At 39.0% G+C, this 18,184-nt stretch overlaps 1 pseudogene; it reads right to left on the reverse strand.

Annotated features, from left to right (window-relative positions):
* Window positions 1-1,766: 1,766 nt before the first annotated feature.
* Window positions 1,767-2,704, reverse strand: LOC129012392 (homer protein homolog 2-like; annotated as a pseudogene).
* Between the last annotated feature and the right edge of the window lie 15,480 nt (window positions 2,705-18,184).

The raw sequence follows: 18,184 nt of genomic DNA on the forward strand, positions 1-18,184 counted from the left end.
TATCAGAATAATGCTGGTCTCATAGAATAATTTAGAGAGGAGATCTTCCTCCTCATTTTTAGAGAATAGTCTCAGTAGGATTGGTAGCAACTCTTCTTTATATATCTGAAAAATTTCAGCTGTGAATGTTCCGGGTCCATGGCTTTTTCTAATTGGTACCACCTATCCATCTTGATTTATGACCCCTGCCTGAGCCAGTAATAATCACATTGAATTCAGACAAAGCTGAATCCAATCCAATGTTTATTGTAGTTCTTAACAGCTTTAATGGTGCACCTAACTTCAGAGAACATTTATTCACCCAAAACAGTTTCACTACCAATAATATTTAAGGATTTCTGCTGGATTTGTTTTTTTATGTCATTCAGTGATGCAATTTATTTTAAAACAATGTTGACTTCTCTACAGGCATAATAATCATTCCTATTATTGTTGAAAGGGCCAGCAACCCTCTACTCTTGCTTCTTCCCTCTGTACACCTGACTGTCGGCAAGACCTCCCTGGACCTCAGGTCTCTATTGTAGAGAGAAGCTTTGAGAAATGTCTGATCTACCCAGTGCTACAAATAGAAAAATCTAATGCAAGCTCCTCTACCCATTGACATGTTATGCCATTAATGTGTTCCAGAGCTTCCCTTTATGCCCACACCTATCCCAGAGCCTGCATTTATCACCAGGCCTATCCCAGATCCTCCATTTATGTCACTTACAATGAATTTTGTGTTATTTTTAAATAGAATTTTAATAGACAAATAATAATGGTAAATATTCATGAAGTACATAGTGATGTTTTGATACATATAACGAATAGGGATCCGATTAGGATAATTAACATATCCTTCATTTCAAACTTTTTTTTTTAATTGGGAACATTCCATATCCTCCTTCTAACTATTTGAAACTACACGTTATTGTTAACTATCTTCATCCCACAGTGGTAAAGAACATTATAATCTAACCCTCCTACCTAACTGTAATGTTGTATTCTTTCACAAATCTCTGCCTATGTTGCCCTCTTCCCTTACACTTCCCAGCCTCTAGTATCCTCTGTTCTGCTCTTTACTTCTATGAAACTGACCTTTTTGCTTCCACGTATAAGTGAGAAAACAAGGTGTATTACTTTCTCTTCCTGGCTTATTTCATTTCACATAATGCCCTCTGCAACTGAAAAAATTTAAACTTACTCTTAGAATAAATACATACTTTAGGCTGGGTGTGATGGCTCATGCCTGTAATCCCAGCACTTTGGGAGGCTGAAGCTGGCAGATCACGAGCTCAGGAGATTGAGACCATCCTGACTAACACGGTGGAACCTCCTCTCTACTAAAAATACAAAAAATTGAATGTATTTTCAATGTTGGTCCAACTATTATACCTCTAATAATACCCTGGTTTTGAGGGGGGGCTTTGGAAATAATTCTTTTTTTTATTGAATAAATATTTATTAAGCAAATACTTTGTGTCAGGCATTGTGCTAGGCACTCTCACTGTGGGCTGTTCCCACACCACAATCATCTGCTCAGAAATTAAAACCAAGAAAAGGAATATTGTCGCAACCATACAAATTGGGGGGCAGGGGGCAATATCGTGAATGGAGGCGATTCCCAAGCCAGAAAATGCACCCACCAGAAACCTGTTTTCCATTTCTCGGTAAGTCTTCACTAAGCAATTGTTTTAATGCGTCCTAATGCCATCTGGTCTCGCACACACGCTTGGGACTCACGTCGGGTCCTGAGCCTTGTCCAGCCCTAGTTGTCGGTGCCCAGCTTAGGAGGCCTGGGCGAAGTCCTGCAGGTCGTGGATCTTCCCTTTCAGCACCTCCAGGAAGCTCTTCACCTCCACCTCCAGGTGGCGCTGTCAGGATTTGCTCTCCTCAGTGTCTGTCTTTAGGGAATGCACTTTGTCTTCCAGGTTTTGATCCTCTCTCTGCCCCCTCCATCTTCTCAGAGACACAGTCGCACTCTGACCTGAGCTGAGGTGTCATTTCACTTTGTTTTCGGAGATCTTCCAGCTCTGTGTCCTTTTCTCGGAGCTCGGCCTCCAGCTCCTGGATCCTCCTCTTCAGCTGCATGTTCTTCTCTCTGTGGATGTCACGGCCTCTTCCTGTGCTCCGCGCTGGCCGCTGACACCTTGTAGCACCGTGGGCAGCCGGGCGTTTCTCTCCCGCCAGTCTGAAGCCCCATCTCCCACCTCTTCCGGGCGACGGCATTCTGCGTGGAGGCCGCCTTCAGCTTGTGGTTCCCAGACTGCAGGTGCGTGTCCGCTGCAGCGGCCTGAGAGGCCTTTCCATCGTCCGTCCCGTTGACACGGGATGCCAGAGTAGAAGAATCCATGCCCGGATTCTCGGGAATGATTACTCGAGGGCTCCATTTTCTTCTCGGTCTTGTCTTTGGCTATATTGGCCGCTTCTTCCACCTCCTGGAATTTCTCTGCAAACATTGTCAACTGCTGCTCAGAGGAAAACCCCAAACCAAACACCGTGTTGGCTCTGCTGTCGGCCCACTGCCCAGACGCCTGTGACGTGTTGGTGAAGGTCATATTCGGTGTGATTGTGCTGTTTATGGTCACCTTGGCTCCATCCACACTGAAGATCTGATAGTTCTTCCTTGTGACATGATAGACGCAGGAAACGGTGACCTTCTGTTGCTCGCAGGCATCCAGTTCTTGGTGTTGGGGACAATATGGAAGACATGCGTTGAGTACATGTTAAAATCTATCTTGAAACAAGAGTTTGGAGGAGATGGTAACTCTATAGGTTGCCCTGGGACGTATCGGCTGCTAAAATTTGGTGCCTTTCTTTGTTAGCTCTTGTCCACCAAAGATTAAGGGCTGTGATACACACATATATTAATCTTTGAAAAAAATTGCAAGGAAATAGTTAATAAGACGATTATGTCACAACATACTGCCATGTTCCACTGAAAAGAACAATCACACAGAGACACAGGGACATGCAGGGATGAAGGGGAAGCTGGAAAATATTATCCATATGAATACATATTCAATTTAAGGGATTATCCTATAAAAAAAGTAAATTAAACATTTGTTCAAAACTAACAGCTGCTGATATAAAATGGGAGCATTCCTCTTGAAATCCTGCACAAGACAAGGATGCCCACTCTCAGCACTTCTATTAAACATAGCGTTGGAAGTTCTGGCCAGGGGAATACGGCACCAAAAGGAATAAAGTGTACTGAAATAGTAGGAGAGAAAGTCAGACTATTTTTACTTTCAGACGACATGATTCTGTATCTAGAAAACCCCATTGTCTCATCCCAAAAGCTTAAGCTGCTAAGAAACTTCAGCAAAGTCTCAGGATACAAAATCAATGTGCAAAAATCACTAGCATTTCTATACACCAACAACAGGCAAGCAGAGAGCCAAATAACAAATATATTCCCGTTCACAACTGCCACAAAAACAATAAAATACCTAGGAATACAGCTAACAAGGAAAGTGAAGTTTCTCTACATGGAGAACTACAAACCACTGCCCGAAGAAATCAGAGATGACACAAACAAATGGAGGAACATTCCATGCTCATCTATAGGAAGAATCAATATGGTAAATATGATCATACTTTCCAAAGCAATTAATAGATTCAATGCTATTCCCGTTAAACTAACATTGATGTTCTTCACAGAACTAGAAAACAACTATTTTAAAATTCACATTGAACCAAAAGATAGCCCGAATAGCCAAGGTAATCCTAACCGAAAAGAAAAATTCCGGAGGCATCACACTACCCGTCTTCAACCTATACTAACGGGCTACAATAACCAAAACAGCATGATACTGGTACAAGAACAGACACATTGACCAAAAGAACAGAACAGAGAGCCCAGAAATAAAACCGCACACCTACAATTATCTTTGACTAACCTTACAAGAAAAAAAAACAGGACAAAATTCCTTATTCAATAAATGGTGCTGGAAGAACTGGCTAGCCATATGCATAAAAGGGAAACTTGACCCTGTTTTTACACCATATACAAAAATCAACTCAAGATGAATTAAAGACTTAAATGTAAAACTCAAAATTATAAAAACTCGAGAAGAAAGCCTAGGCAATAGCATGCAGGACATACACATGAGCAAGGACTTTAGGACAGAGATGAATAAAGCAATTGTAAGTTAAGCAAAAATTTACAAATAAGATTTAATTAAACTAAAGAACTTCTGCACAGCCAAACAAACTATCAAGAGATAGTTTGTTTTCCAGGGGCCTGTCGCACCCAGTGCATGTAGTGGAAGGTGAAGGTGGATCTGGAAACTTTGCAGGAGACCTTCACTGAGGACCCAGGTTTCCTCACCTCAGCTCCAGACTGCACCGGCTGCACCTGGGAGTGGGCACCTGTGGAGAGGACAGAGGAGGGAATGAGACCCCGCTTAACTGGACCCAGTCCCCTCATCAGCCCTGGAACTAAGGATTCTCTTACCTGTAGCTGCTGCCACCAAGAGGAGAATCCTCCAGGTGCAGTCCATGGTGAGGTGCTGTGCTCTGGGGGCTTCTGAGGGGAGGGATGCGGTTGTTGTGTGATGCTCTCTGGGCAAGGACAGATCTGTATTTACCTCGGTAGATGCCAGTGCATTTGCATATTCATGAGGCAGGTATTTCGTAGCTGAAGCCACCCCACCCTGAGGGAGAAGATAGGTGACACGTGGACCATGCCACAGCGGGCTGCTGAGTTCCATGCCCTGAAATTTGTTTAATGGTATTTGTCCTCTGGTATGCTCAGAAGTCCGTGAAGACAGAACTCGTCTTACAGAAACCCAGAGTCTCACAGGACATGGTCCTCAATGTGATTCGTTGTTCCTATGGCTCACTGACAACCTGAACTTTCCCTGGGCCTTGCCCTCTGGGATGAGCGTATCTCCTGATAGTAATAACCATCGAATTAATAAAACCACCGCTCAATTCCTAACTATAAATACATTTTAAAAGAGTAGACATTTCTCCCTTTAAATGTGGTTTGCATTAAATTATTGGGTTGGGTATAGGCTACATATACAATAACATAATTAAGGGCACATCAGTACTTGCTAAATTCTTATTTAAATTTTAGGTCATTATTGATCTGAAATAAGAAACATTGAATTCCTGAGAGAAAACCCTTCCCCAGCCTCCTGTGCACCTGCTCCAGGGCTGAATCCTGGGCTGGGTGCATCCTGAGCACCCCCTGCAGCTCAGCTCCTACCCTACATGGAAGTTCCTGTCTGGGCTCACAGAGAATTCTCCTCCCAGCGTATCAAGCCCAATATGAGGTGGCTGTGCCCTGGCTCAGAATGCTCTTTCAGTGGCATCAATTGCTTCTCCCGCCCTCTCTTACAATAGGAAATAGGCCTTAGAAAACCCAACATAATCTACAATGAGACCTCAGCACAGCAAGGAATCACTAAAGCCACCAGGGAGCACCTTTCCTGGAGCTCCAGATGCACTGATACGGTCCAGACACATGGCGAGTCCAGGAACTGATGGGAACTTTGGGGCAGCCTCTTTTTTTTAGGATTATGTGGTTGAAGACCACATCAGAGTATAACTTTACACACAGACCCTATGTCTCAAAGCCCCCTGCCCCACACTCTCAGTGGCATATTTGCACTGTAACAAGCCGCAAATTTGCCCTCCTTCCTAGTGTCTTGCCAATGAAAGGTGCTTCCAACACTGACTCTAGTCCTGGTTATGTTTGTTGTTGTTTCATTGTTTTGTTTTTTCCCAAACAGAGCTAAAGCAAGCTCAGTACTAATGGAGATTTCGAAAGTGCCTTCATGTTATTTTTGCCAGTCATCACCTGGGAACCCTGCAGATGCCCCATGAGAGGTAAATCTAAGGCCATTGAGGGAGGGGCCGTGATCTTGGTTCTGAAGCTGTTGGTCTCAGAGGCTTTAAATCACTTCACTGTCCTTGACTTGTTCTCTCTCACTGCCTTTGGTTTCTCTATGTTCTAGGCCTTAGATAGAGTCTGTGCCTTGCCACACTTTTCTCTTTAATCCATATTAATCCTATTGGTGAGAGGGTGATATGGTGGGCAGTGGAGCAGTATATGTTCTGGAAACTGAATTTCAGTGATATCTTGCTGTACTTTCTCTAAGCTGTGCCCTTTACAAGGAGTCTCCAGTGGTACATCTGATTTTCCTCCTTCCTCCACTCCCCCTCCTAGCTGCAGCATCCACAGATTATTTGTTTGAATCTGACTCCAGTTGTTTTATTAATTATACCCCTTTCCTTGACCCAGGAAGGCTAAGTTGAAGCTGTCTGGGATGGAAAAGAATCCCTTCCCCTCACATAGAATAAAGGTCTTGAGAAGTATTTTTTCTCCATAGAGTCTGTCTGGAGAAAGCTCTGGGCATATTTATCAGAGAATAGTTCTCCTGATGACAGAGCCATGCGGGATTCTGTTTGGATTCTTATCTTGAGAACCCAGAAGTTTCTGGAGGGAAATTCCATGGAAGTGTGGGGTATGCAGTCCCCCAGGAGTTCTTACCCCAACCCTGTGCACACCTGTCCTCCAGGCATTTACGTAATTACCATCTAACTGTTCCCGCCAGCTTGTGTGGTCAACTGAAGAATCACCCAATTTATCAATTTAGAAAGGAGACTTTATTTCTGAGAAAGGGTTAAAGCTGCAGGATGGCCATTTTAACAGGCTGGCAAGGAAAGCCTCCCATAGAGACTATTTCTTCAGAAACAGTGTAGACAATAAGATAAAAGAATAAAGAAAGTGCATGTCATCACTGTACCCCAGCTGATGATGTTCCACAAAAGAGCACAACATACACAGTCTGGTTCCACTCTAAGCAATCCTGGAACTGGACTACAAAGGGAATAGAGGGTGTATGGTGGGAGAGGGTTCCCCACGGTTGGAGTGCGAGGTAGGGGACAGGAATAGAAGGAAGATGATAAACATTCATGTGGTATTAACTTAGGGCAGATATGTCAGTATATGTGCAAGTTTAGCATAATACAGGTACATAAATTTGACAAAAATAGTTTAGATGTGTGTGTATATATGGGTTAATACACAACACATACTTCCTAGAGTCATTACCTGAGGGGTTCTGCAAGAAATGATGGCACATTAACAAAAAATACACCCAGCATCAAGATTTCAGTTTTTAATACCATTCTGTTATGAAAGCAACCAGCATTTCTTGGAGAAACTGCTAATACTAGGGCTTGGAAAGAGAATATAAGAGTAAAGTTTACAATTTCTTATGGTACCAGAAAATAAGAAAGAGTTCCAAAACAAAGAATCGCTCCTTTTGCATTTTTATTTTTTATTAGTAAATTTAGCTAACAGTCTATAAATTCTGTTTATATTTTCTCTTTGTTTTTATTTTTATAGAATCACAGTGCACATGTCCAGTTTTGTAACATGGATGTATTTCATATTGGTGAGGCTTGGGCTTATGATGTACCTATCACCCAAATAGTGAACATTGCAGCCAACAGGTTATTTTTCAGCACTCACTTCTCTCTCACCCTGTTCTCTTTTGCAGTCGCCAGTTTCTATTAATTGCTTCTATGTACATAAGTACCCACGTTTACATTAAAATGATATGAGAGAACATGTGTTTTTAATTTTTTGAGTTTATTTAGGATAATGTCCTTCAGCTGTATTCATGTTGCTCTGAAAGGCACAATTTCCTTTTTATAGATGCAGAGTATTCCATAGTTTACACATATCATATTTTATCTACATAATCATCCATTGATGGACACTTAGATAGATTATAAGACTTTTCTATTGGAAATAGTTCTGGAATATACATAAGAGCGCAGGCAACTTTTTCTGATATAAAAGTTTCCTTTTAGGAGGAACATACCCAGTTGGGAGAATTACTGGGACAAAAGGCAATTCTAGTTTTAGTTTTTTGAGAAATCTCCGTATTGTTTTTCATAGAGGTTGTGGTAACTTACTTTCTCACCGAGCATATATAAACATTCTTTTTTTCTCTGCGTTCTTGCCAACATCTGCTGTTTTTTTGTTTTGTTTTGTTTTTAAATTTTAAATAACAGCCATTCTGACTACTGGAAGATGCCACTTAATTTTGTTTCTAATTTACATTCATCAGATGATTGACGATGTTGAGTTTTTTTTTCTTCTTCTTCTTCTTCTTATTGGCCACTTCTGAGTCTTCTTTTGAGAAATGTCTTTTTTACTCACTCCTTAATGAAGTTATTTGCTTTTTCTAGTTGACTTATTTGAGTTACTTGTAGATTCTATATATTAGCCCTTGGCAAGATGAATAGATTGCAAATATTTTCTATCATTCTGCAGGTTTTCTGCTCACCATGTTGAGTATTTCTTTGTCTGTGCATAAGATCTTTAGTTTAATTGCCCCATTTGTCTACTTTTGTTTTCATTGCATTTGCTTTTTAAGCTTAGTCATATTTTATTTGCCTAGGCCAATGTCCAGAGGACTCTTCCTTACATTTTCTTCAAGTATTTTTAGAGTTTCCATTTATACATTTAAATAATGAATCCATATTAAGTTAATTTTTGTCTATGGTTATATAGAAGTCTTGTTTTATTCTTATACATATGGCTATCCAAGTTTTCCAGCACCACTTATTGAATAGAGGGTTGTTTCTGCAGTGTATATTTTTGTCAGTTTTGTCAAAGGACAGTTGGTTGTAGATATTTTACTTTATTTCTTGTTTCTTATTCTGTTACATTAATCTGTTTTTGTTGTTGCTCTGTTTTTTGTTTTTTGTTTTTTGTTTGTATTGGCACCATGCTGTCTTTCTTACTTTATTCGTGTAGTATCATTTGAAGTCATAGAATGTGGTACTTCCAGATTTGTTTTTCTTTGCTTGGGATTGCCTTTGCTATTCAGTCTCTTTGTTGGCTCCATATGAGTTTTCGGATTGTTGTTTTCTAAATATGTCATCAATTATATTGGGTACTTGTTAAAAATTGCGTTGAATCTGTATAATGCTTTTGGCAGACTATTAGTCCATTTTACATTGCTATAAATTAATACTAATACTTGAGGCCAAGTAATTTACAAAGAAAAGAGGCTTATTTGGCTGACAGTTCTGCAGGCTGTGTGAGAAGCATGGCACCAGCACCTGCTTCTTGTGAGGGCCTCAGGAAGCTTACAGTCATGGTGGAAGGCAAAGGGGAAGCAGGCGGTGTCACATGGTGAGAGGTGGGACAAGAGAGGAGAGGAGAGTTGCCAGACTCTTTTGAACAATCAGATCTCACAGTAGCTAATACATAAATAATTCACTAATTACCATGGGGTGGACACCAAGCCATTCCAGAAAAATCTTTCCTCATGACCCCAAACCTCCCAGTAGACCCCATCTCCAACATTGTGGATCACATTTCACCATGAGATATGGAAGGGACAATTATCTAAAGTATATCATTGCACTCTTGTGTCCCCTGATCTCAAGCCCTTCTAAGGTTGCAAGATCATGTTTTTTTCATGGTTCCCAAAAGTCTTAACTTGGTCAATCTCCAACTGAAAATTCCGAAGTCTCATCTGAGACTTAAGGCAATTTCCCTCCAGCTGTGATTTTGAAAAATGTTTTCAAGAGTTATTTACTTCCAAGATGCAATAGTGCCACATAAATCTTTTCTTCTAGTTGTTTTGAAATATAAAATAAATTATTAACTGTAGTTGTCTATGTGCAATTTTAGCATTCCCATCAGCAAAGAATGAAAGTTCCTGTTTTTCAACTTCCTCATTACCATTTGATATTGTGTATATTGTGCATTTTATGCTTTCTAATAGGTTAGTAGTATTTTAAATATTAAATGTGCATATACATAATGAAAATCAAGCTGATCACTTTTTGTATGTATGTATTTATTTATTTTTTTATGCTCATATTTTATTGACTTCATTAAACTTTGCATTTAAACACGTATATGTCTGCAGTTTATTAGAAAATTGAATGACAGTGGCATGTATTTATTTTTAAATGCCATTATTATTCAGGTCTTTGCCCATTTAAAAATTAAATTGTGTGGTTTTATTATTGTTCAATGGTAAGGTAATTTGTATATTTTTGATAAAAGTCCTTTTCTAAATATTTGATTTGCAAGCAAACTATCCAAATGTATGGTTTAACTTTTCACTCTTATGTAGGTATTTATTTTCAAAGGCCTAAGCCTACTAGACTAAGCTGCTGTGGCCATAAGATTATGGAACACGTTTCTCTCCACACCCTACGATGAAATCACTAATGGCATCTTTACAGCAGTTTCTTTCACCTCTTACATAATTTCTGGCTGTAAAAAATCAGGAGACATACTAAAAGACAAATACCACAGCGTGACGAGACAGAACAAACATTGAAATGGGAATCAGTTATGTCATGTAAATTGGAATTATCAGACAAAGAATTTAAGACCACTCTGATTAATATGCTAAGGTCTGTAATGAATTAAGCAGACAACATGCAGGAACAGCTGTGTCGTGCAAGTAGAAAGATGCGAAATCTAAAAAAGGAAAAAGAAGTGGATATTAAGAATATTGTAACAGAAATAAGTAATGCTTTCAATGGACTTATATGTAGACAGGGCATGGCGGAGGAAAAAATTTGAACTTAAAAATATATCAATAGAAGTCTCCCAAACTGAAAAGCAAAGAAAAAAGTATTTTTTTTTAATAAAAAGGTAAACACACAACACACACACACACACACACACACACCCATAAAATGCCAGAACAATTTATCCAAGAATTGTGAGACAATTACAAAAGTATAACATGCAGTGGCTCATGCCTATAATCACAGCACTTTGGGAGGCCGAGGCAGGTGCATCACGAGGTCAAGAGATTGAGACCGTCCTGGCCAACATGGAGAAACTCCATCAGTACTAGAAATACAAAAAAATTAGTTAGGCGTGGTGGCGTGCACCTGTAGTCCCAACTACTCAGGAGGCTGAGGCAGGAGAATCGCTTGAACCCAGGAGGCAGAGGTTGCAGTGAGCCGAGATTGCGCCTCTGCACTCCAGCCTGGTGACTGAGCGAGACACTAAATATATATACATATATATATATATATATATACATATATATATATATATCTATCTCAGGCATATAATGGGAAAGAGAAGAAATAGAGAAAGGCTCAGAAGAAATATTTAAAACAATAATCACTTAACAATTTTTTTAAGTTAATGTCAAACCAAACTACAGAGTCAGGACTATGATCATTTCACTGGCAGGATTGGGTTGACATCCTGTTCTCCTGATTTGATGCTTTTTATTTCTCTCTCTTGCCTGCATGCTCTGGCTGGTGCTTCCAGGACTATGATAAACAGGAATGGTTAGAGTGGGTGTCCTTTTCTTGTTCCAGTTTTCAGGGGAAAATATTTCCAGCTTTTTCCCATTCAGTATGATGTTGACTGTGGGTTTGTCATAGATGGCCCTTATTATTTTGAGGTGTGTTCCTTCATGCCTAGTTGAGGGTTTTTGATATGAAAGAATGTTAAATTTTATTGAAAGACTTTTCTGTGCCTATTGATAATATGATTTTTGGTTTTCATTCTTTTTATGTGATGAATTACATGTACTGATTTGCATATGTTGAACCAACCTTGCATCCCAGGAACAAAGTGCCTGTGGTTTAGGCTTTTTGATGTGCTGCTGTGTTCAGTTTGCCAGTATTTCACTGAGCTTTTTTGCATCAGGAATATTGGCCTAAAGTTATCTTTTTTATTGCATCTCTGCCAGGTTTTGTTATCAGAATAATGCTGGTCTCATAGAATAATTTAGGGAGGAGTCCTTCCTCCTCATTTTTGGGAGTAGTTTCAGTAGGATTGGTAGGAACTCTCCTTTATACATCTGAAAAAATTCGGTTGTGAGTCTTTCTGGTCCATGGCTTTTTCTAATTGGCACCACCTATCCATCTTGATTTCTGACCCCTGCCTGAGCCAGGAAAAACCACACTGAATTCAGACAAAGCTGAATCCAATCCAATGTTTACTGTAGTTCTTAACAGCTTTACTGGCTAACTTAACTTCAGTGAACATTTCTTCACCCAAAACAGTTTCACTACCGATAATATTTAAGGATTTCCATTGGATTTTTTCCCTGTCATCCAGTGATGCAACTTATTTAAAACAATGTTGACTTCTCTACATGCATAGTTATAATTCCTACTATTGTTGAATGGGCCAGGAACCCTCCACTCCTGCTTCTTCCCTCTGCACACCTGACTGTCTGCAAGCCATCCCTGGACCTCAGGTCTCTATTGCAGAGGGAAGCTTTGAGAAATGTTAGATTTACTCAGTGCTACAAATACAATGGAAGCTCCTCTGACCATTGACATGTTAGGTCTGTAATGTATCCCAGAGCCTCCTTTTATCCCCACACCTATTTCAGAGCCTCCATTTATGTCACTTCCAGTGACTGTTGTGCTTTTTAAAATGTGATTTTAATGGACAAATTATGATTGTAAATATTCATGGGGTACATAGTGATGTTTTGATACATATAATGTATAGGGGTCAGATAAGGATAATTAACATATCCATTATCTCAAACATTTTATTTGTGTTGGGAACACTCAATATCATTTTTATAGCAATTTGAAACTACATATAATTGTTAACTATATTCATCCCACAGTGGTAAAGGACATTATAATCTATTCCTCCTACCTAACTATAATGTTGTGTTCTTTCACAAATCTCTGCCTATCTCATCCTCTTCCCCTTCCCTTCCCAACCTCCAGTATCCTCTGTTCTATTGTTTATTTATATCAGACTAATTTTCTTTTTGCTTCCATGTATGAGTGAGAAAGTAAGGTGTATTACTTTCTGTTCTTGGCTTCTGTCGTTTAACTTAATGTCCTCCAGTTTCATCCTCATTGCCACAAATAACAGAATTTCCTCTTATGGATAAGTAGTATTTCATCAGGTATCCACACCACATTATCTTAAACCATTCATCTGCTATCTGACACCTGGGTTGATTTCATATCTTGGTTATTGTTAAAGGTCCTGCCATATACATTTGTGTGCAGAAATCTCTGATATAATGATTTTCATTCCTTTGGATACATTTGCAGTGGTGGAATTGCTGGATCATACGGTAGTTCTATTTGTAGTTTTTTGAGGTACCTCCACACTGCTCTCCATCGTGACTGTACTGGTTTACATTCTCCCCAACAATGCATAAGAATTTTCTCTTCTCTGTATCCTTACCAGCATTTGTTAATGTTTAGTGTTTTTTCTTTCTTCTTTCCCTCTCTTTCTTTTTCTTTCTTTCCTTTCTTTCTCTTTTCTGTCTTTCTCTCTCTTTCTTCCCTCCCTCCCTCCCTGCCTTCCTCCCTTCCTTCCTTTCTTTCTTCTTTCGTTTCTTTCTCTCTTTCTCTCTCTCTTTCCTCCCTTCCTTCCTTCCTCTCTTCCTCCCTTCCTTCCTTTCATTCTTCTTTTTTTCATTTCTCTCTCTTTCCTCCCATCCTTCTTTCCCTCCTTCCTTCCTTTCTTTCTCTTTCTTTGTTTCTCTTTTTTCTTTCTTTCTCTTTCCTCCCTTCCTTCCTTCCTTCCTCCCTCCCTCCCTTCCTTCCTTTCTTTCTTCTCTTTCCTTTCTTTCTCTGTCTCTTTCCTCCTTTCCTTCCTTCCCTCCTTTCTTTCTTTCTTCCTTTTCTTCTTACTATTTTCTTTCTTTCTTTCTTCTTTCTCTTTTCTTTCTTTCTTTCTTCTTTCTCTTCTTTCTTTCTTTCTTTCTTTCTTTCTTTCTTTCTTTCTTTCTCCCTCTCTTTCTTTCTTTTCTTCCTTTTTTGACAGAGCTTCACTCTTGTCACCCAGGCTGGATTGCAGGGCAAAAACTCAGCTCATTGCAACCTCCACCTCCTGGGTTCAAGCTATTCTTCTGCCTCAGCTTCCCGAGTAGCTGGTACTACAGCCGCCTGCCATCATGCCTGGCTAATTTTTGTATTTTTAGTAGAGACAGGGTTTCGCCATGTTGGCCAAGATGGTCTGGAACTCCTAACCTCAAGCGATCCACCCGGCTTGGCCTCCCAAAGTGCTGGGGTTACAGGTGTGAGCCACTGCACCCGGCGTTTTTTTTTCTTTTTTGATAAAAGTCATCTTAACTGAGATGAGATGATACCTTCTACCATTCTGTAGGTTGTTTGTTCACTATATTGATTATTTCTTTTTTCTGTGCGGAAGATCTTCAGTTCAGCTAAATCCCGTTTTTCTATTTTTGTTTTCATTGCATTTGCTTTTGAAGTCTTAGTCATATTTTGTTTGCCTAGGGCAATGTCCCGAGAATTTTCCTTATATTTTCTTCAAGTATTTTTATAGTTTCAATTTATACATTTAAATATTGAATCCATATTCAGTTAATTTTTGCCTCTGGTGAGATAGAAGTCTGGTTTTATTCTTCTACGTGTGGCTGTCCAATTTTCCCAGTACAACTTATTGAATAGAGCGTTGTTTCTCGAGTGTATATTTTTGTCAGTTTTGTCAAAGAAAAGTTGGTTGTAGATATTTGGCTTTATTTCTGGGCTCTCTACTCTCTTACATTAATTTTTTTTTTAGATGGGGTTTTTCTCTCGTTGCCCAGACCACAGAGCAATGGCATGATCTCAGCTCACTGCAACCTCCACCTACTGTGTTCAAGCGATTCTCCCCATCTTTGGCACTGCCCTAGTAGAGGCTGTCTGTGGTGGCTCCACTCCTGCATCAGGCTTCTTCCTGGGCATGTAGGGTTCTCTATACACATCTTCTGATATCTAGATAGAAGCTGCCCAGCCTCCTTCACTCTTGTATTCTGTATATCTGCCAGAATCCAGTTGTCCCAACACCATTTACTGAATACAGAGTTTTCTCCCCATTGCTTGTTTTTGTCAGCCTTATCAAATATAAGATGGTTGTATATGTGCAGCTTTATTTATTTATTTCTGTTTTCTATTTTGTTCCATTTTTTCTGCATGTCTCCTCATGTACCAGTACCAAGCTGTTTTTGTTACTGTGACTTTATGGTGTAGTTTAAAGTTGGGTATCGTGATGCCTCTGGCATTGTTCTTTCTGCTTAGGATTGCTTTGGCTATTCAGGCTATTTTTGGTTCCACGTAAATTTAGAATATATATAATTTTTCTAATTCCGTGAAGAATGATGGTGATAGTTTTATGTAAATTGTATTGAATCTGTAAATTGCTTTGGGCAGTATGACAGTTTTTACAATATTGATTCTTCCAACCATGAGCATGAAATATTTTCCCATTTATTTGTGTCATTTATGATTTCTTTCTGCTGTGTTTTGTAGTTCTCCTTGTAGAGACCTTTCACCTTGCTTGTTACCTGTATTTCCAGGCATTTCATATTTTTTGTGTGTGAATATTGTAAGTAGGGTAGGATTGTGTTCTTGATTTCAGTCTCAGCTTGGACGTAGTTGGGGTATAGAAATGCTAGTGATTTTTGTACATTGATTTTGTATCCCGACACTTTACCAAAATTTTTTATCTATTCTAGGATTATTTTGGCAGTGTCTTTAGAATTTTCTAGGTATAGAATTCTATCATCAGTTTGGACAGATACATTGACTTCTTTTCCTATTTGGATGCTGTATTAGTCCATTTGCACACTATAAAGAACCACCTGAGACTGTGTAATTTATAAAGATTTTTAATTGTCTCATGGTTCTGCAGGCTGTACAGGAAACATGGCTGGGGAGGCCTCAGGATCCTGACAATCATGACAGAAAGGGAGGCATCATGTCTTACATGGCTGGAGCAGGAGGAAGAGAGAGGAGGGAGGTGCCACGTACTTTGAAACCAAATCTCCTGAGGGCTCTATCATGGGAACAGCATGAGAGAGACAGACTCATCCCCATGATCTAGTCACCTTTCACCAGGCCCCAACTTCAACACTGGGATTTACAATTTGACATTTAATTTGAGTGGGGACACAAATACAAACCATATCAGCTGCCTTTTATTTTGCTATTATTTGGTTGCTCTGACTAGGATTTCCAGTACTATGTTCAATAGGAGTGGTGAGAGGGCATCCTGGTCTTCTTTCAGTTCTAAAGGGTTTTGAGCTTTTGCTCACTCAATGTAATGTTGACTGTGGGTTGGTCATAGATGGCTTTTATTATTTTGAGGTATATTTTCTGATGCCTAGTCTGTTGAGGGTTTTTATTATGAGTGGATGTTAGATCCTATCAAAAGCTTTCTCAGCATCTATTGAGAAAATCATATGGTTTTTGCTTTTATTCTGCTTATATGGTGAATCACAGTTACTGAATTGTGGATGTTGAATGAACCTTGCCTTCCAGGGGTAAAGCCTACTTGATCATGATGTATTACATTTTAAAGTGCTTCTGGATTCTATTTGGTAGTATTTTGTTGAGAACTTTTAGGTCTATGTTCACCAGGAATATTCATCTGATGTTTTCTTTTTTAATTATGTATCTTCCTGATTTTGTATGCCAAGAACACACAATGAAGGAAGGACAGTCTCCTAAATAAATGATGTAAAAACTGGACATCCATATGCAAAAGAAATAAAATTAGACCTTCTCTAACACCATATTCAAAAATAAACTAAAAATGAACATAACCTGAAGCCACAAACTCATAGACCACATGGAAAAATACTTCCTGTCATTGATTCAGAAATAATTTATTTGAATTTAATAGAAAAAAAGCACAGGAATAAAACTACGTGCAATTATATATCTGACATAAGTTCTATCCAAAAGTGTAAATAACCCATGCAACTCAATAGCAAATAACAAATGATCGACAAAAAGGGCAAAAACTGGATAGGTTTTTCTTCAGAAAACACACACATGAAAAACAGAGCCTAAAAAGGTTCTCAACATTCCTAATTATCAGAGGAATTCAAATCAAAATCATGATAAGATACCACCTCACTCTGCTTAAAATGGCAATCATCAGCAAGACAAAATATAACACGTATTGGTAAGAAGTGGTGAAAAGGGAACCCTTTTATGGTGAAGTAGGATTGGTTACTCAGTAAATTGAAAAATAAAGCTATCATATCATCTGGTGATCCCACTTCCTGTTATGTATTCAAAGAAGTAAAATTATTATGTTAAGCACATGCTGATTGCAAGATTATTTATAATAGTGTAGATTTGTAAAAGAATTTAATGACCATAGATTGATGCATGTATAAAGAAAATGTGTATACATAAAACTGAATTTTATTCGGCTTTGAAAAGAAGGAAATTCTGACATTTGCAACAACACGGATGGGTCTGGAGGACATGATGCTAAGTGAAATAAGCCAGATGCAGAAAGACAAATGCTGAATGATCTCATTTACATGTGGGATCTAAAATACCCAAGCTCTTGAAAGCAGAGAGTAAAATATTGGGTCGCAGGGTGTGGGAGGAGAGGGAAATTGGGTGATGTTTAAAGTGTACAGAATTTCAGGTGTGCAGGGTGAATGAGTTCTGGAGATCTAATCTACAGCAATGTTCCTGTATTTAATACTGTGTTGTAAAAGTGATTTTTGCTGAAAGGGTAGATCTTAGGTATTCTCACACACACACCTACACACACACACTCCATTTTAAAAAAAAAATGTATGTGAGATGATAGATACACAAATTACCTTGATCATGATGAGCATTTTACAATGTGTATCTGATATGTTTTGCAACTTGTCCTGGCCTGAATCTCGTGTTGTATTATAATCCTCATTCCTGAAGCTGGGACCCAGTGGGAGATGACTGGGTTATGGGGTGGGTCTTTCATGAATGGTTTAGCACTGACTCCTGGTGCTGTTCTCATAATAGTGTGTGAGTTATCACAAGATCTCGTTGTCTAACTGTGTGTAGACCTCCCCCTCTTCCTGTGTGGCCCCCGCTCTGGCCATGTGATGTGTCTACTACTATTTGTCTTCTGCTATGATTCTAACTTTCCTGAGTCTCACCAGAAGGAGAAGCCACTACACTTGCTGTACAGTCTGCAGAAAAATGAGCCAATTGAACATCTATTTTTTTTTGTTTCAAATTACTCAGTCTCAGTCATTTCTTTATAGCAGTGTGATAATGGACTAATACAATATCAAAACATGAAGTGGTGCACCTTTAACATATACATTTAAAAATAATTCAATTGTACCTCATTAAAACTGAAAAAAATAAACTTACTTTTATAATAAATAAATACCATGCTCATGGATAGGAAGAATCAATATCGTGAAAATGGCCATACTGCCAAAAGTAATTTATA

This window comes from Pongo pygmaeus, chromosome 15, assembly GCF_028885625.2.
Source record: "Pongo pygmaeus isolate AG05252 chromosome 15, NHGRI_mPonPyg2-v2.0_pri, whole genome shotgun sequence".
Classification (NCBI taxonomy): Eukaryota; Metazoa; Chordata; class Mammalia; order Primates; family Hominidae; genus Pongo; species Pongo pygmaeus.